Here is a 21,421-nt window from a genome sequence, read left to right as displayed (position 1 = left end):
CATAAATAATTAATGACAAATGCTAAAGTACTTACCCATGTTTGATAATCTCATTTTTTTATTTTTTTCTGCTTATCCTCTTCATTGTATTCGACGTGATATGATATATACAATATGTAGGATATGCGTGCGGTGGCGTCCATCTATTTTTGAGTCTACCAATTGTGCTTAACAACCCAGACGACCGATATAAGATCATGCAAACCCCTTCTTGAGTGACAACATGGGAAGCAAGTTAGAGAGAAAGAAATTCCAGGTTTCCTCCGATTAATTTTTAACCATGGCGAAGGCAATGGGGAAAATATTTCTGTCTCCATCTTGTGTAACGGCTATCATCAAGATGTATTTGTAGAGCCCATACAGAAAAGTACCATTGACTTGAATCATTTGTTTGCAAAATCTAAACCCTTCGATAGCTGGCTTAAGCGCCAAGAACAAGCCACCAAAAATTCTCTTCCCGGGGTTAACGTCTCCCTTAAGCGTGACTGTAGGATGAGTATAGTACCTAACAATGGTTCCAGGGATGAAAAATTTCATTGCTTGCAGTAGACGTGGTAGCTCATTATATGACTGATCCCAATCACCATACAACAAGGTCATTGCTTTCTGTTTAGTCATCCATGCCTTGTAATAAGTCATAATATAACCAAATGTATTTCGAATGGTTGCCACTAACACATAACAGACACTCTTGGATTTTTTTCGACCAATAACTTCACATAAGGGCATATGACGTTTGAATCTAAATGTTTGTGGTTTTTGTGTCAATAAGGTCATTATACATGCGTGCTCTGTATTGAACCTTGTGACTTCCCTTAACATCTTCCATTATAGGTATGGTACTCATATCCTCTATTTACAGCCAACATCATGGTGTATACACCTTACGAAATAAGACTTTTGATCCGATTCCGCGACATAGAATTGAAGATGAACTTTGATGCAGTACTCCTTGATTGCTAGTTGTGCCTCTTTTTTGTTTCAAACTGAGACCCAATAGCCAACTCAGATGACCGCTCGTTTGAAGAACCCCAGTAGGCAGCACATAACTCTAACACATCAAATATTTCATGATTTCGCATAGCATTGTAGTTAATGTCATACATTGCAACTGCATGATGATACCAAGGCAAATCATGGTGAGGCATTTCAGGTTGAAGGTTTTTCATTGCCCAAACATTTGGAGCATTCTACAATCCTTGACATCGTGAAACAACTGCCTCCCATACATCAGCCTCAACATCCAAAACTTGTCCCTCTAAAGCAGCTTCAAAAAAATTGGACTCATCAACTAATGGTGCATCGTCATCGTCTACCAACGGAACAATATCTTCTCATCCTCGCTAAATTCAACAAGGCTTTCACCGAACCATCCAACAAGGTTATCATCACCATAACATTTATGGTTCGACGTATATCTCCACTATATTATTATTTGATGATTGATGAAGTCCAACCATAACAACAACATCGTCGTCATCATCAAGCTGAACTTTTCCATATGTCATTGGATTTGAGGAGATCAGGTGTCGATAACTTAAACATGAAACAGAAGCTCCAAGTTTTCTCTCAATTTTTTGTTTCATTTGGCGATGAGATACATCTACAGGGACCATCATATTGATGAGCTGTGTGACTTAAACACAACACCAACATCAGTTTGTAGAATTTCACCATTATAATGGACAATTGTAAAGAATTTGTTGCTCATTGTTTGAAATGTTTTTGGTTAGATGAAAGGAGTTTGTTATGTAAGAGATGGAAAATGAAAGGAGTGTGTTGTGTAAGAGATGAAATGAGTGTGTTATGTAAGAGATTAAAGATGATGTGCACAACTTAAAGGGAAGACATATTGTTTTCCGTTGGAACTTCTCACACCGGCATGACGAGTTCCATTAGAATTTTAAAAGAATTTCAACCGTTGAACAACAGTCAATCCAACGATCAAAAAATTCAAATTTATACCTGTTGGAACTCGTCACACCGATGTTATGAGTTCCGTGAGTGTTAAAATATTATTTTTTATTTTACTTTTCTTTTAAAAATTTAAAAAAAATTATTGGGACTCGTCACGCGGGGTGACGAGTCCCTCAGTATATATTAAATTTATTATGGATGTAGGACCCACTTAACATGACCTATTAAAAAATTATATCCCATAAAACTCGTCACGGTGTTGCAATTGCCATAGATCCCAAATTAAAAGTAAAGGTGATCTATTGGGCCAAATAATCTACCCGTGTGGATTATTTGGCCAATTTGGCCCATTGAATCCACACCATAACTCATTCAAGGTAATTCTCAAGCAACACTTAAATGACTTTTTACTTATCAAACAAAAGTAATTTATTCACATAATTTTATTTTTAAAATAATTTTATATTTGTAAATTGATTTTATTTCACTCCTATTATTTTAGTGGAAAAAATATGTTAAAATGGATAAAATGGTATGAGTTAAGTTAGTCATGTAATTATATAATTATATGAGTTAAGTTAGTCATGTAATTATACGTAATTAACCTCAATGGTTAGCTAAATAAATTTATTTTACTCTATTTTAATTAGAAAACAACTAATTCACTTAATGATCTTTATCAATCCACTATCTCTATCATCGTCAATAGTTTTTTATTAAGTTAATGTGATTATAAAATAATATATATTATAAATATTCTCAATCATTTGATAGTGAACGTTCAATCATTCTATTGCAGTCGTTGGTGCTTAAACTCGTGACCTCTAAGAATAACAATCATTCATTTAACCATTGAAGTAATTAATATTATTAATAAAATAATATTTCCCTCGTTTTGCAATTTAGAGAATGTCCAAATTTAGGTGGAACTTAAATGAATCAACGACCTTGGAAAATTAAATATTATCAACTTCACCGATTTGCAATTTTATAAATCTTATTTTGAGAGCATCGAGCAATACTAAATATCAAGTTATAAAAATCATACATATTTTTATATTCACGAAAATATAATTAATACATCCGCTATACAATAATATTTTAAGAGAAAATAACCTCAGTGACCAAAAATCCCAGATAATATACGATTTTGATCAACTTTTTTTGGATTTGCGAAAATGACCAACAAAATCGCAATGCGATCTATAATTCGCATTGCGATCTCCACTATCGCAAATTCGCGTTGCGATTTTCCATTTCGCATTGCGATAGTTGAAAATCGCGTTGCGATTTTCCAGTTCGCGTTGCGATAGTCTACAAACAAAATCGCAATGCGATCACTAATTCGCATTGCGATCTCTACTATCGCAAATTCGCGTTGCGATAATTGAAAATCGCGTTGCGATAGTTGAAAATCGCGTTACGATTTTCCATTTCGCATTGCGATAGTTGAAAATCGCGTTGCGATTTTCCAGTTCGCGTTGCGATAGTCTACAGTTGTCGTTGCGATTTTCCAAATTCGTTGCGATAGTTAAAAAAAAAGATTTTGTTTCTTAAGAATTTTCTCTAAAAAGATAGTATTCGCGCAGACATGTCGAAGATACGTATTACCACGACCACGACCCGAGACGAGACAGACGTCGGCGGCGGCAGCACGCGAGAGTCCCCCTTGTTCTCTATCACTCAACAAGAAAGTGGGAAAGCCAAGCCTTAAATATCATTCCCAATAGTGTTTCCAATACTATGTGGGATTGAGCATTACCAACACTTGTTTCCAATACAATGTGATTATTCAGGAAACAATTAACAATCATGCACCTTAAAACAACTGAATCAGCAACCAATTGCATTACTATTATACGATTAAATATGTCATAATTAAAAGTCAATCTACAATCAATCGCGATTATTGCAATTTTAAGCAAAACATTCAAAAATAATATCACTATTTAAGGCTCAATCCCACATAGTATTGGGAACAAGTGTTGGTAATGCTCAAATCCCACATAGTATTGGAAACACTATTGAGAATCGTCCCGGGTCGGGTCGGGTCGGGTCGGGTCGGGTCGGGTCGGGGTCGGGGTCGGGGTCGGGGTCGTGGTCGTGGTCGGGGTCGTTGTCGTGGTCATGGTAATACGTGTCTTTGACACGTCCGCGCGGATACTATTTTTTTTAGAGAAAATTCTTAAGAAACAAAATCTTTTTTTTAACTATCGCAACGAATTTGGAAAATCGCAACGACAATTGTAGACTTTCGCAACAACAACTGTAGACTATCGCAACGCGATTTTCAACTATCGCAACGCGAAATGGAAAATCGCAACGCGATTTTCAACTGTCGCAACGCGAAATGGAAAATCGCAACGCGATTTTCAACTATCGCAACGCGAAATGCAATGCGAATTTGCGATAGTGGAGATCGCAATGCGAATCAAAGATCGCATTGCGATTTTGTTGGTCATTTTCGCAAATCCAAAAAAAGTTGGTCAAAATCGTATATTATCTGGGATTTTTGGTCACTGAGGTTATTTTCTCATATTTTAATGGGAAAAAGATTCTTATGTTTAATGCAGGTATGGTGCTTCCCAGCATTTTTGGATAAAAAATCATATTTTATGTAATACTTTTCTTTTTTTAAATATAAAATAATAATAATAATAAGACAATAGTCATTTTCTCAGTTTAATGTCTCCCACCCTATTTCGTCGCTCTAACAGATCCGGTTATAACACTAAAATATATCACCAAACTTTAGGTATTCTATCATTTTTATCACTAAACTTTTAATTTTTTTAATTATAACATTGAACTTTGATTTTTGTTTTTGCAATTATACCATTGAATCTTAAATAGTTAACATGATGACATGACTAACAACTATTGATGTAGACACCTCACAAAAATGAGGTTGTTTTGATTTGTATGTTAACTATTCATTCGTGTAATTAAAACAAAAATCAAAATTTAGTGCTATAATGGCAAAATCAAAAGTTTAGTGGTGTAAATGATACTCCAAGCTGCTTCTTTTTTGTATATAAATCCTCATTTGCCTCTCATTTTCCTCACTGGCAAAATTGTTCTTTCTCTGCCTTGCATTTCACTTCGTTAATATGGGAGCTTGGATTTTTCCGGATCTTGGAGTCCATAACCTGATCCCGGTTTGCGCGGTGGTTGGGAATGCCTTTTCTCTAGTTAAATGGGTGCTAGTTTCCAGGGTGAAGCTTTCTCCGAGTCGAGAGTCGGTCAACAACGGTTCGGGTGCCAAAAACGGCTACTCCGATTACCTCATTGAAGAAGAACAAGGTCTCAATGACCATGGAGTTGTTCTTAAATGTGCTGAAATTCAAAACGCCATCTCTGAAGGTTGTTTCTGTTTTCACTTTTTTTCTTAAAGTCTTCTCTGATCTATGTTCTTTGGAAATGGTATATTTAGCTTCTTTTTTTCTCCTAAGAAATGGATTTGATGTTGGATTTCCATTAGCCTTTTTTAGTGTCTGAGACTCTGAGTTACTTAACCGAAATGGTTTTTTGATTTAGAAAAAGAGATTTATTGTTACTATTGTGATACATATTAGTTTTGCGATTTTTAATAAGATTTGAATGACTCATTAAAAAAACCCCTTCTTGATTAATATAGAAAGTCCTTAATCAGCGGAAGTAGTAAAAGAGTGCAACCTAGATAAATCTAAGCCAAAAGTCCCTTACAATAAGCAACAAACCCCACCCATACTAGAACCAGAAAACCAACCAAAAACTGCAAACAACATAAAAGTCAGCCTATACCAACCTTTGCTAAAGCATCATCATCTATATTGATGTCCTTGCAACCCATCTAACAACCCCTCAAAAATTCTAAGATTATCCACTATATCTCTAACAATAAAAGCATACACAACTTGGCATGAATCAATATTGTTAATCCAGTCTACTGTTACCCTGCTATCACTCTCAATAATCAGCCGATCTTTAACCATCCCTTGAAAAGAGGCAAAGAAAGAAAAATCCCTTTGAATAGCTTTAAGTTCCATCAATTTCAGAGATCCCAAACCAACAGACTCATGAAAAGATCCTAAAACTACACCTGAATGATCCCTTAAAACACCTCCAAGACCATTTTTCTTCCAATCGCTGCTAGTGGCAACATTCACATTCAATTTGATGAAGCCCATAGGAGGAGGTGACCAAGGGATTATAGATGACTTCAGGATATTGTAGGACGAGTAAGAATCCCCTATTGAAGGATCAGAAATTAAAAAGTCCTTAGGAATATAAATATCCTTATGCTTAGCTAAGAACCAAGAAGCAAGCCTAAATCTTACTAAGAAGAATAATTATGTTTGGTCAAGCTTCCCCCCTTCAAAAACAATATAATTTCTAACTTTCCAAATGGTCCAAATAAGAGCCCCAGGAATGAATGTCCATATAGCAAATTTGTATTCAACTCATCCCAAGTTAGGAGAAATTTTTTTGCATCTGTATGAAAAACAGAACTAAACCTCAAAAATTTCAAAAATTTGTTCCATAAGGACCACACTACGGAACAAGTAAAAAATAAATACGATGAAGACTCCTCAACTATTCTACAAAGAGGACATAAACCATCCTCAATGCCTTGAACTTATCCTTTTACCAATTTGGTTTTAACAGCCAGCTTTTGAAGCACAATTTGCCTCACTAAGGTTTCAACTCTTGGGGGAACCAATCCCCTCCAAACAATTTTTTTTCCAGAACTGAACCTCTTCTGAACCTGTTGCACACCTCTTAACATAAGAACTGACTGTAAAAACACCGTCCCCACTGTCTTTCCAAATCACACCATCACTTAAATCTTTGGACAGAGAAACAATTGAAATGATGCTCATCAAATTGCATCATTGTTCAAGCTCCCAATCATTTAAATTTCTTCTTACTTTAACATCCCAAATCCATCTCGATGGTTGAAAATCGTCGAACTCACATAGCTTGCCAGTTTTATTAGTGGAAATAAAAAACAGTCTAGGAAAAAGAAACTGGAACGGATAATCTGCAGCCCAACTATCTTGCCAAAATCGAATATGATTACCATCACCAACATGAAAACTACACAAACTACGAAACTTAGAACCAAAGGAGTCTTCTTTGAAATGGTTATTAACCACTGTTCTCCACAGCCAAGAAGCTTGAGGTGAAATCTTTCTTTCAAACAATAACCTTGATGAATCAATGTTATATTTTCTACATATAAATTTCCTCCAAACAGAATTTCTCTCATTTGCAAACCTCCAAGACCATTTCTGTAACACCCCAACCTGTATCCGAGTCTGAGGTGTCACATTGACTTTTTAAAACTCTGTTATTTACAAATCCACTAAAATCTTAATTTCATCATTTAAGAAAATGAGTATTCTACATTAATAATTACAATCAAATTGTTTCTTTAAAACTATCAGAGCATATTCAATTTAAAATCTTGTAACTACATGGCAACTAACTCTATAAACAAAATACATATGTTTCTGATATGATCATCGTAAGGAAAATACTGACATGTCTTGCTTCTCGCTATTCCCCTCTCGTTTCTCATACCTACGTGTGAAACAATCACACGCTAAGTCGTTGACTTAGTGAGGCATAAAGCATATAATAAAACTCTAACTCGTAATCATGCTTGAACAATTTCTACTAACATATCACATACAAGCATCATACCCACATATACATATACTAATTCCTACTATGCACATTTCATATATTCATCTATAAAATAAGTATCCATACATATTTAAAACTTCTTATAATACTATAACACTTCACCATATCTTATAATTCACCATAATTCTTGAATCAAAGAATTTCATCAAATTTTCCATGTGTTTTAAATTCAATTCTATCACCTCTAACTTCTTAATTAATCCTTTGAGAAGTCAAATTCATCCTTAGAACTTCAAAAACCTCTTTATATCAAGAATTCATTTCTCAACCCTTAATCAAATTTCCTTTCAAATTTTCTCTGCTTAATGTTTTAAGCTTATATAAGCTTACCTTAAGCTTATATAAGCTTACCTTAAGCTTATATAATACCCAAATACTCCATCCCAACTTATAAATTCAAGAAATTAATCAACTGAAGGAAACTTACCTTATAGACTTGAGCTTGAACCCACGAGAAGAAGAAAGAAAGCTTCCAGATATCTCTATTCCCACGCGTTATCTCCTTAAATAAGGGAGATAAAATATCTTTCAAGCTAAATTACTATAATACCCTTATAATCCTTTCATATTTACCCTTTAATCTAATACTAAAATATCCTTATTAAATCCTTAAACTTTTTAATTTTCCTAAATTGATCCCCAAATGACTAAAATTCTCATTTTAGTCACTAACCCAGATTTCAGGATGTTACAATTTCCCTAGCAGTGCTCTGTTCATACAACTAAGATTTTGAACTCCCTAACCTCCCTCATTATTTGATTTACACAATTCGGCCCAATTAACCCAGTGTACCTTTTTTATACCATTGCCCCCTACCCATATAAAAAATTAGACATAATTGAATTGAGAGTCTTGAGGATTGAAGTTGGAATCTTGAACATTGACAAAAAGTACGTAGGTAGTGAGCACAGAACCGATTTGATCATTATCAATCTCCCTGCTAATGAAAGAGTAGTTGCCTTCCAACCTGCTAATTTTGAGTGAAAATTCTGCACCACCGGTTCCCAAATAACTGGGGAATTCTTGTTAGCACCTAGTGTAAGGCTTAGATAGTTAGAGGGGAAACTTCCAACTACACAACCAATAGAATCTACCCAAATTTGAACCTCCTCTTGAGAAATGTTGGTTTCGAATAGTTTGTTTTTCTTGAGGTTTAGTTGAAGCCCTGACATAACCTTAAATACTCTAAAAACCCTCTTAACGTTCATAATCTGCATCTTCGAAGCTCCATAAAAAATAATTAGATTAACCGCAAATTGCAAGTGTGTTAGATTAAAAGACCCTTCCTCTTTGCCAATTGTCATTCCAGAAAATAATCCCTCAGAAACAGCCCTTAGGATTAATAAATTCAGCAGGTCCCCTACTAGATTAAATAATAAAGGTGAGAGTGAACAACCCTGTCGAAGACCCTTAGCCATTGCAAACTCCTCCGATGGAACCCCGTTGACTAACACCAAAACCGAAGCTGTAGTAACACATCTCCTGATCCAAGTAGAACCAAAACCCATCTTTTCCATCACCTTCAATAGAATAGGCCAATCTACAGTATCATAAGCCTTCTTGAAATCAACTTTAAAAACACAACCCTTTAGCTCCTTCTTCCTCCTATAATCAATTCCCTCGTTAGCAATGAGGGAACAATCCAAAATTTGTCGGCCGAGTATAAAAGAAAATTGAGTCGAACGGATTATATCATTTATACAACTTCTAAGCCTCCTTGAAAGACACTTGGATAAAATCTTGTAAACTCCTCCTACTAAGCTTATTGGTCTATAATCATCAAGGCTCCCAATGTTAGACCCTTAAGAATTAGGGTGATAAATGTACCAATCTTTCCCCAAAGAGAATTTATGAAAAAAATACAGAATGTTTCCCTTAAGAACAGACCAAAACCTTTTAAAAAATCCCAAGTTCAAACCATCGGGCCCCAGAGCTTTATTACTATCACATGACTTTAAAGTTTCCCAAACTTCCTCCTCAAAAATTCATTCTCTAAAAGAATACTTTGTTCCAAGGAAATTCTAGTAAAAATCAACCCTATATCTTCAATATCCAAAGTAGACCGATCATTGAATATTTTAAAAAAATGATCTTTAATAGTGGCCTTGATAACAATTGGATCATGAGTAATATTTCCATCAACTTTTGAAGCATTCAACGCATTTTGCTTTCTCTTAACTGAAGCACAAGTGTGAAAGAATTTTGTGCTCCGATCCCCATCATTAACCCACTTCTTTCTAGAATTGTGATGCCAAATCTGCTCCTTAATTCTATGAAGGCTCCATAATTCTGATCGACAAACACTTAACTCATCTACTATCCCCTGATTTGAACTGTCTTGTAACTGCTGAGCATCCTCCTCTAGCTTTTGAATTCTCTTTTCTAAATCTAAAATTGCAGCTCCTGAAACTGGTTTTTCTTCCCTGCCCATTTTTTTATAGCTAATTTAGAATTCTTTAAAATAATCAGGATTCCAGTTTTTCTCCTAATCTTCTTACAATATGTTATTGAATGACAAACTATTTCCTCCAAACCTTCTTCCTCCATCGAATAATTGAAAACTATGAAAGGCTTTTTGCCCTAATTAATTCCTCCATTTTGTAATAGAATATCATTGTGGTCTGAAATAGATTTCGGAATTAGTGACTGTATAATATCAGGAAAAGTAGCCAAGAATTGTCTATCCACCAAGAACCTGTCCAATCTAACAAATGTGGGAACATCTTGGTTATTACACCAAGTGAACCTGCCCCATTCAAAGGCAGATTAATTAAACCTGAAGACTGAATAAACTGAGTGAAAATCCTCATTGAGAATCTGTTCTAAGCTCTACCTACCTTCACTCAAATAGACATTAAAATCCCTTCTCACACAAACAGGCAGATTCTGGCCAGAAATGAACACACTAAGTTCTTCAAAGAAGCTTTCTTTCTCATCCTCCACTGAAGGCCCATAAACATTTATGAGAACACTTCTGAACTAATTAAATTTGAATTTTCCCATAACAAAAATGAATCTTCTATTGATGCAGTGATTTTTCATCTCAAACACATTGTCATCCCATCAACATAATAACCCCCTGAAGAACCAAGAGCTGGTGATTCAATAACACCTTGAAAAATATTCAACCCGTTCCTTCTTATAAAAGACCTTTGTATCTTCTCGGGTTTAGTTTCTTGTAGCCAAAGAAATAAAGGATATGTGTTTGAGACTAATCTATGAACCGCTCTCTGTTTTTCTTTCTTTCCCAAACCCCTTACATTCCATGAAATTATGGCTAATTTTTCCTTCATGAATGATAATTGAAAAATCTGAATTCCCCATTATGGCTCCTCAATTGGCCATATTCAAGCCTTTCTCTAAATTAATGATTTTTTCCAGAAAAGCTTCTTTCCCCTGCTTAAAAATAACCCCCAAAACTTGACTAACTTGCCAAGTAGCTACTGCTTCCTCCAAAAGGTCCGAAAAGACTGAAGATGATGTTGTTGAAATATTAACTTATTCTAAAGTTTCCCTTGTAATCTTTTTGCTCTTCTATTTGTAAGGCCATAATAGGAATTAGAACAATGTCTTTCTACAACACAACCTTCAGACTCTCCATCCAAACTTCTAGCACTAGCTTTTTTGACTGAATTTGGATCCTCAATGCCTTGTAAATTAGACTCTGCTGTTATCAAAAACTATTGAACAGATGTGCAGAACTGATCTTTAACCTTTTTTTGGATCTAAAACATCCTCTCTAGTAGGAATTCCATTCTGATCATTCCCATGCCAATAATTCCTCTCCATAGATCTTCTATAAACTCTTCTATAGCTGGTCATTCTCCTCCTCTCTAAAGGCTCACTTTTTGTAGATAGCGAGCTTCTATGCATAATCAACGATCGACCTCTTGAGGGACTCTTTGATAATTCTGAATTAGGAACTATCAGCATTAAGTTGGAATTTTAGCTTCAATATCTTCACTGCCAGACGAAATTGAATTATAGATGGACCCCTTATACTGCTTTTTAACACTGCCAACCTCTACTATTCACCTATTCTGAACCATTTTACCAAACTTATTAATTGTATAAGCTGGCCTAGAAGGAATTATCTTAGAAACCTCCAACCCAGTCAGCTCATTTAGGTCATTATCTTCTGGTTGGGCCTGTGGCCCATCAGCCGGATTATTTGAAATTCTAATACCCAAACCTGCAAAATCACCTTCTATGATATTCCCAACGTTCTGTGAATCTGACAATCCTCTTTTAATGCTCTTCCCATGTTTAGTAAATCTTGGAAAGTGTATTTCCCCATCAGTTTCTACTGGGCCGAAAGAAACTCCCTCATCAATCCACAAGTCAACCCTCTGTCTGAATTTCTCTGCTGATTTGACTGAACTTTCCTCATATTATGACATCTCCATATCTTCACTTTCCTCAGACTTCAACTTACCAAAGTGTTCCCCAACTGCTCCGATCACCGGAGAAATTTTGAAAAAAAGGTTTTGAAGCTTCACAGACCGATCCAATTTTGATACTGACCCTGTACGATCTACCATACGATCCAATAGTAATGAATTCTGGAACATCGAAAGGGCTAGCTACTCTCATAAGAATTCTCGTAGACGTGAGATCATCCATGTTCTTAGTGGAATCATGGATTTCTACCATTTTCCCCATCTCCCTGCAACTCGTTCCAAGAAGGATTCGTTCCAGCATAAAAGAGGAACCCCAAATAAATCAACATGGCAAAAAGCCATTGAAACTCCATCTTCATTCAGTAAAGGGGCCAATCTATCAAACTAGAAGCCTATTTCATCTTTTTTCTTTGTCCATGCCTCCATCATCTCTTCATGAGATTTGAAAATGATAGCACATGAATTCCGGACATAACCCTAGCTAGCAATCTGTACTTCGTAACCTTCATTAATAAAAATCTTCTGAACTGGCTCTAAATCAAAGGAAAGCTTAATAATCCCCGTTAATGATCTTTTAACTCAACTCGAACTCTCAGAAGGAATATGCATTTCCAGAACATTCTTCCTTGCTTTCTCCCTGTGATTCTCTTTAGAGTATAACTCCCTATACCCCAGAGCATTATTCCTCGTGCTCTTAGTCAGTAAAGCATCTTTATACGTTCTGTCGTCCCTTAAACTCCTGTTGGAAAAATCTATCTCTTTCAACTTTAAAGTTCCATCTGTAGTCGAATATGGAGCCGTCTTTACTGGACTAATCTTTTCCGCTTTCCTTGGACAAACATCATTATATTTTGCAACTCCAACTGTAATCCTTCTCCCATCTATCAGTGAACCATCTAACATTTCAATTGCCCTTTTCAAACCATTTTCACTCTCAAACTGAACAAATGCAAAAGTGGAAAATTTATATTTTGGATTTCTACTTTCTTTTGGGATGAAAACTCTCTCCACAGATCCCTGAGACGAAAAAATTTCCCTTAACACACGTCGTGATACTCTCCTGCTGAGATTGTCTACAAAAGCCTTCCAGACCTCACCGGAATCTACCTTCCCTTTCAACTTTTCTCTCACTACTTTTCTCTCTACCATCTCTCTACTCCTCTTCTGAAAAATCTTATTTTGTAATGTTTGTTTGCAGCAAGGACTCAAAGAAAAAAATTATTAGTTTTGCGTTCTTAAAATTCAGATCTTTCGTTTCTCATTGTTTGTTTTTTAAAATGTTTGGTTGGTGAAGTTTTTTGTTTGTTGGCATAAATTTGGTTGTTTCGTGAATTGTTACGGGAGAGGAAAAAAAAAGTCTCGGAGCACTCCGTTTCTTCATGTTTTCTTATGTTGAAGTGTTACGATTTTTTAAAATAAATTGTCGGTTATTTATCTTTAAAAAAAGCCGTGAAAATTTGCAGCACGTGCAAGCTCTCTTGATTATATGCATATGCACACGTGCATGTACATGTGTGTATGTAATGTATGTACGTATGTATATATGTGTATCTGTATGCGTATTTGTATGCGTATGTGTATGAGTTGCCTCATTTCTTTTCACCGAGTACCAGTATGTTGGCCTTTTCATGGTTGCTTTTGCAATCTTGATTTTCCTTTTCCTTGGCTCAGTTGAGGGTTTCAGTTCAAAGAGCCAGCCTTGCACGTACGACAAATCCAATATCTGCAAGGCTGCTCTTGCCACTGCTGCATTCAGCACCATATCATTCTTGCTTTCAGTTGTTTATGGATTTCTTGGGATGAAAATTGCTACCTATGCAAATGCTAGAACCACCCTTGAGGCAAGAAAGGGAGTTGGATAGGCATTTATAACCGTGTTTAAGTCTGGTGCTGTCATGGGCTTTCTTCTTGCTGCAAAGTTTTGGTGCTTTACATTACCATCAACTTGTTCATGCTCTATTACGATGATGGCTGGAGTGGTCTTTTTGAGGCAATCACCGGTTATGGGCTTGGAGGTTCATCCATGGCTCTCTTTGGCAGAGTTGGTGGAGGAATCTACACCAAAGCTGCTGATGTGGGTGCTAATCTTGTGGGCAAGGTGGAACGGAACATTCCTGAGGATGACCCTAGAAACCCGGCTGTAAGTAATATCTATGCAAATATTCTAGCATCCTGAAGTTGGAAAAGTGTGTTGTGGTGTTTCCTTTCGGATTGTGACCGAATTGTTTCCATGTTTTCAGCTGATCGCTGATAATGTTGGGGATAATGTTGGCGATATAGCTGGAATGGGATCTGATCTTTTTGGATGCGAATCATCTTGTGCTGCACTTGTTGCTTCAACCTCTTCTTTGGCATCAATCATGAATTGACTCCAATGTTATATCCTCTCATCATCAGTTCTGTAGGTATTGTTGGTTGTTTGATCACAACATTATTCGCAACTGATTTCTTTGAGATCAAGACTGTTAAGGAAATTGAGCCAGCATTGAAGAGGCAACTCATCATCTCCACTATTCTCATGACCATTGCAATTGGGATTGTTAGTTAGATAGCTCTTCCATTTTCCTTTACCATTTTCAATTTTGGAGACCAGAAAGCTGTCAAGAACTGGTAAGCCCTTTCTTTCTTTGAAAAGTTTCAGAAGTTTTGCCTGACTTGAATGAGTGTGTAACAATGAGTTCTTCTGCAGGCAACTATTTTTGTGCGTTGCTGTTGGTCTTTGGGCTGGCCTAATTATTGGTTTGTAACCGAGTACTATACTAGCAATGCATACAGGTAAAAGTCTTGATAGCATTATTTTTTTTCTCCTTGATTTGTCCTTTCCCTCGTCTTTGATTTTAAACACTTTCTTTGTTTTCTTCCGCAGCCCTGTACAAGATGGTGCTGATTCCTGCAGGATTGGAGCTGCAACTAATGTTATTTTTGGCCTTGCATTGGGTTACAAGTCTTGCATTATTCCCATTTTTGCTATCGCTGTCAGTATTTTCGTTAGTTTTAGCTTTGCTGCTATGTATGGCATTGCTGTTGCTGCCCTGGGAATGCTAAGCACCGTAGCTACTGGGTTGGCTATCGATGCTTATGGTCCCATCGGCGATAATGCTGGAGGCATTGCTCAGATGGCTGGCATGAGCCACAGAATTCGTGAGAGAACCGATGCCCTTGATGCTGCAGGCAACACCACTGCTGCTATAGGGAAGGTAAGCAGGACACTTGTTTCTTCTTTTACGTTGGTTTGGCATAACAAGTTCGAACACAGGTTTCGGTTGGCACTGATGTTGTCTTGGTCTAGTGAAGCAGGTCGGCCATTTTTTCCAAATTACTTTCATTGAGCATGCTGCATTTCTTTTCAGGGTTTTGCCATTGGTTCAGCAGCCCTGGTTTCCCTTGCTCTCTTTGGTGCATTTGTGAGCTGCGCTTCCATCTCAACGGTTTATGTACGGACCCCTAAAGTTTTTATTGGTTTGTTTGTTGGGGCAATGCTTCCTTATTGGTTCTCTTCTATGACCATGAAGAGTGTGGGAGGTGCAGCTTTGAAGATGGTCGAGGAAGTGCACAGACAGTTCAACTCAATCCCTGGTCTCTGGAAGGCACTGCTAAGCCTGACTATGCTACCTGTGTAAAGATCTCAACCGACGCTTCCATCAAAGAAATGATTCCCCCAGGTGCTCTTGTTATGCTCACACCCCTTGTCGTTGGGAACTTTTTCAGCGTCGAAACTCTCTCTGGTGTCCTTTTAGGTCCTTTGTCTCTGGTGTCCAGGTAATTTTAAACTGATTATAAGACATAGCCTGAGATGTTTCCTACCGACTGTCATAACTGCCGTTCCGTCTCGGTAATGTGTGCAGATTACTATATCTGCATCCAACACCGGGGTGCTTGGGATAACGCCAAGAAGTACATCGAGGTGTCTCCTGTTTCTTTTATTTGATTTCCTATGATCCAGTCTTATGAAAAGTAACGTTTGTATATCGATGCTCATGATTTTATGATGAAATGTAGGCTGGTGCTTCATCATATGCAAAATCCCTCGGCCCCAAAGGTTCAGATCCACACAAGGCAGCCGTTATCGGTGACACCATCGGGGATCCACTGAAGGATACCTCCGGGCCATCTCTGAACATCCTCATCAAGCTAATGGCGGTCGAATCACTCGTCTTCGCTTCCTTCTTCGCAACACACGGTGGACTGCTTTTTAAGACATTTTAAGAGGACAAACACCGGTTAATGGTCCACCTATTGCCGGTTCTTCTCTTTCAAGTTATCCTTTGGAAGTATATTTAGTTGGTACAACATTTTGCTCTTGACATGGTCTAATCGGCATTCAAATGAGTTATAAACGCCATTGTTACTATTTTACTTTTTGTTCTATCAAATGTGTTTCTTGTCCTTTCATAAGCATAATTTCGGAATAATATCATTAGTTAACTACATAGTAGGTCCCTAAACTATGTCTTCATTCCAAATTAGTCTTTCATCTTAAAACATTCTATTTTGATCCTCAAGCTATTAATACCATCCAAATCGAATCATTTCATTTTTTTGGTTGAATATTGTTGATGATACATGTCTCGATCAACTGATGACACGTGCTTCAATATTTTTTTACAAAGTAATTTAAAACAAACTTAATTGCACATATTTTAAGTTGTTTCAACATGATTTTAGTTCATCAGCATCAACTTTTTTAGAACTTTTTCCTTCAGCAAAATACGAGTCTAATTAAATGATAACACATGTCTGACTGAAACAATTATCATCAACAACGTTTAATGAAAAAAATTAAAAATTAGGGATTAATTTAAAATATAGGTCATACTTTCGGGACCTATGAAATGAAGCCAACAATAGTAGATGATTAAACCTCGCAAATTGAATTGAATTAGGAGTCAAAATATTTTAAATTAGGGTAAATTACATTATTCCTTATGAATTTTACTCTTTTTTTACTTACTAAACTTTTGAATCGCTTCTGTTTTGATTGTTCTGAATTATTTTATTATTTTTGTATGACATAATTTTTTTTTATTTTAATATAAAAATAATTTAAAATAAATAACAAAATAATATTTTTTAAAGTAGTCTTTTAATAGGAGAAAAGGAATAAACATTGCATCGTTAAAAAACTTCTCTAAACCTAGACGATACTCCAAACAATACGCATAACTATAACCGAAGCCAGCCTAGGAACCAAAGAATCAAAACACCTATAAAACACCAAACATCAGTAAACAGAAACCACGCAAAACACACATGACACTTCCATTGCCAAAGAACAAGCTCCACAAACAGTAACCCAAAAAACTCGTATGCACACCAGGCTACCTAATCGTCCAAACTATAACTATCAGCTGTGTTGAGACCAAAACCACCAACTCCAGTCGCCTCTCATTCGATTAAAGCAGAAGTTAAGTCAAGGGTCAGCTTAGTCCTCTGATCCTCGGTCAAATTACACTTACTTGATGCCGGAACCGTCTTTCGGGTAGGTCCGAAATTGGGCTTCGACTTGAATGAATGTGTTGAAGCCGTCGCCGATCATTTATTTTAAAGATAAATAGGTTGATCGGATACCTTTATTTCTTACCTGATCTGCGTCTTACCAAAGATATTTCGGATTCGGGAGTCGGTTACAGTTAAGGAAGGGTTAACACCCTTGAACTGCCCTTTCGGTACTACGTAATTTTCAGTTGCCTTTAATTAAGAAAGTTGCAAGTTAAAAAAAGGTAAAAATGATCTGAATTACTTACCTCTGATTGATTGAAAACGTACTCTTAAAAAAGTCAGAAAAAATATTAGCTAAAGTAAAATGCAGAATCAAAAAGACAATAACTATAAAAATATCACGAAATAAAAAGAAAATAAATAAATAAATAAATAATTAATAAAAACTAAATAAGTTAACTAAATTACGGAAATAAATCAAATAAAATAAAGAAAAGAAAAGAAATAAACAATTAAAAAAAATAATGAAAAAAATAAAAATATATAATTATTAGGTAAAAAGAAAATAATAATAATAAGTAGGAGAGAGAAAACAATAATAAAAAAAGAAAACAATCACTTCACCGAAAAAAAAAAGTAAGTAAAAGTTTGGTGAGTAAGATGATAGGAAGAAAAAAGAGGGGGCTAGCAAATAAATGTAAGATTATATATATATATATATAATATTTAATAAATAAAGTAAATAATCAAAAATAAGAAGAAAAACATTATGATACAAATATATATAAGTAAAAATATTAGGTAAAAATCATAAATAATAATAAATATATATATAAAGAAAACAAAAAATAATATATAAGTGTATAATAAGATATAGTATTAAATAAGTAAAAATAAATAATAAAATAAATACATATAAAATAATAGGTAAAAACAAAAAAAATAAAGTAAAATATATACATATATAAACGTATAAATAAAAATTAGAAATAAATAAATAAAATAAAAAGAAATAACAAATAAATAATAAAAACCAAACAAATAAAAAATAGTACTTAAATAAAATAAAAAGAAGAAAAAATATTTTTATAAATAAAAAAAAAATAAAAATATACATGTATATAAATAACGTTATGTAAAAAATATAAAAAGAAATAAAAAACAATATATAAAATAATAAAAACAAACCAAGAAAAAAATTAATATAAAAAAGAAAAAAAAAATATATATATATAATAGGGGTTAATTTGAAAGAAAAATCAAAGTTAGTGGCAAAATTAGAAGCAATTCGAGGTTGAAATTGATTCAAAGGGACCAAAACATATCTTTAAAGCGTGCAAGGGACTAAATATCTGATTTACTCCATTTCTGCTCAAAAATGCGCGAATCCTAGGGTCGGATCGGGTTGCTCACGGGTCACCCACCGGGTCGACTATAAATGTCAAACACCACTAACACATTTCATTTTCAAAACCTTCCCCCAAACCAATTAAAAGGTTCCCCAAAATTTCTCTGAAAATTCTGCAAAGTGTTCTTTCTCACAAAGAACATGACCACCGTAAAAACCCAGAAATCGGTGCCACTGTCTTGCCAACCACCGTTGATCTACGCCAGCCGCCGGTTATCGACGGAAAAACATAAAAAATTTATTTTTTCCGAAAGCTTTTCCCTTCCCCATCTTGAAAAACTGAACTTTTTTTAAAAAAAAAATAGCTTCGGGGATGGTTAGATCTGAGTTTGAAACTCTAGAGCCTTCTTCTCCGATCATCGGCTAAAGCTTCCCCTTTTCGATTTTTAGGGCAAAAAATAACTAAAGCACGAATAATAACAACATGCAAGAGAAGGCCTCGAGGTAAAAAAAATTACCTTTTATTCATTTCGAAATTTTTACAAAAAATGCTTGATAATCTGCGTAATCTATGGTATTTCTCGGTATTTCCTGTAATCTATTGTGTGTCCTTGTGTTGGGTTTACATGCCTTATTTATAGTCTAAACAAAGCCTATTTTAGTGAATTTGATTCCGAGTAAAATACTCGGTTTGTTGTTGTTGTTGTGACTTGGTTGTTTGTTGTTACCGAGGGAATCGTTGAAAAAACGAGGGAGAGGCGTGCGGCTGTGGATCTCACTTGCGGCGCAGAAGGAGAGAATAGGTGAAGCTAGGGTTTCCAAACCCTAGCTGGATCGATTCAGGTTGAGGCCGGTTCGCGGGTCTGGAAATGGGTCGCCCACTGTTTGGGTTTCTGTGGCTTGGGCTTTTGGGTTTGTAAATACTAGGTTGGGTCTGAAAAAAATAAAAGGAAATGATAAGTGTGTGTATGTGTAGTAAAACAATATGTAATTTGTATAATAAATATATATGCTACGTATATATATAACGGCATAATAATATATATATAATTATAGTACCCCACATACTATTACACGTATGATACACTTATAACATAAGGATGAAAATGTGTCTACAGTTGCCCCTCTTTGTCCTTTTTCGTGGAACGAAAAATAGGACAAAGATAAAAGGACATAAATTTTCGTTCGGTGGAGTTGAAAATTGACTCTGATATTTTAAAATAACTCTCTATCGAATTAAGTTATCAATGACTCATCCGTCACGAAGTCGAGTCCATCTTGAAATGATATGGAATTGAAGCCGTAATTCAGAATCTGAATCAGAATATAGCTTCTCTCGTTGCCAAATTGTACTCAACTTCTGTATTTTTCTCGATTTAAAGACATCGATTAGAAAAATGGTTCATTGACTCCACCATGTGGCTGATATGCCTCAAGCTGAACGAACTCAAACTCGAAAGTTTTCTTTGACAGAAACCCTTCTCGCCTTGAGTTGTTGTGCTAAGCTAAAAGAATGCCCAGATCTCCATCTTAACTTGGCTTCAACCATAAAGTAGTTTCTCGATGCTACCGTGTGGTTTGATGTCATCGAGCTGAATGGAACCAAACTCGACAGTTTTTGTTGACAGATAGTTTTCTCGACTTAAGCTATGATGTAAATTGGTGTATTTGAGCTGAATGTAATCGACTCGAATGTCTTTTGTTGACGGATAACCCTTCTCACCTTGAGTTATGCTGTAAATTGATATGCATTTGAGCTGAATGTAATCGAACTCGAAGGTCTGGTTAACAGATAACTCTTCTCTCCTTTAGTTATGCTGTAAATTGAATATGCCTTTGAACTAAGTGTAATCGAACTCGAAGGTTTTTTGTTGACAGATAGCCCTTTCGCCTTGAATTATGCTGTAAATTTATGTGCCTTTGAGCTGAATGTAATCAAACTCGAAGGTCTGGTTGACAGATAACCCTTATCGCCTTGAGTTATGCTTAAATTGGATATGTCTTTGAGCTGAGTGTAATCGAACTCGAAGGTCTTGTTGACAGATAATCCTTCTCGCCTTGAGCTATGATGTAAATTTGATGTGCCTTTGAGCTGAGTGTAATCGAACTCGAAGGTCTTGGTTGACAGATAACCTTCTCTCATTGAGTTATACTGTAATTTGGTATGCCTTTGAGCTGAGTGTAATCAAACTCGAAGGTCTTGGTTGACAGATAACCCTTCTTGCCTTGAGTTATGTTGTAATTTGATATGCCTTTGAGCTGAGTGTAATTGAACTCGAAGGTCTTGGTTGACAGATAACCATTCTCGCCTGAGTATACTATAAATCGATATGCCTTTGAGCTGAGTGTAATCGAACTCGAAGGTCCTTGTTGACAGATAACCTTCTCGCCTTGAGTTATGTTGTAAATGGATATTCCATGAGCTGAGTGTAATCGAACTCGAAGGTCTTTTGTTGACAGATAGTCCTTCTCGCCTTGAGCTATGCTGTAAATTTGATGTGCCTTTGAGCTTAGTGTAATCGAACTTGAAGGTCTTTGTCGACAGATTGCCCTTCTCTCCTGAGCTATGTTATAAATTTGATGTGCCTTTGAGCTGAGTGTAATCGAACTCGAAGGTCTGGTTGA

General features: G+C 35.8%; 1 pseudogene; it reads left to right on the top strand.

The window, feature by feature from the left end:
* The first annotated feature begins 5,027 nt into the window (after positions 1–5,027).
* On the top strand, positions 5,028–16,226 carry LOC120203362 (annotated as a pseudogene).
* The last annotated feature ends 5,195 nt before the right edge of the window (positions 16,227–21,421 follow it).

Source organism: Hibiscus syriacus, unplaced genomic scaffold, assembly GCF_006381635.1.
Source record: "Hibiscus syriacus cultivar Baekdansim isolate YM2019G1 unplaced genomic scaffold, ASM638163v2 tig00009841_pilon, whole genome shotgun sequence".
In the NCBI taxonomy this organism is placed as follows: domain Eukaryota; kingdom Viridiplantae; phylum Streptophyta; class Magnoliopsida; order Malvales; family Malvaceae; genus Hibiscus; species Hibiscus syriacus.
Note: the sequence above shows the minus strand (reverse complement) of the source record. Positions and strands in the feature narration are given on the sequence as shown.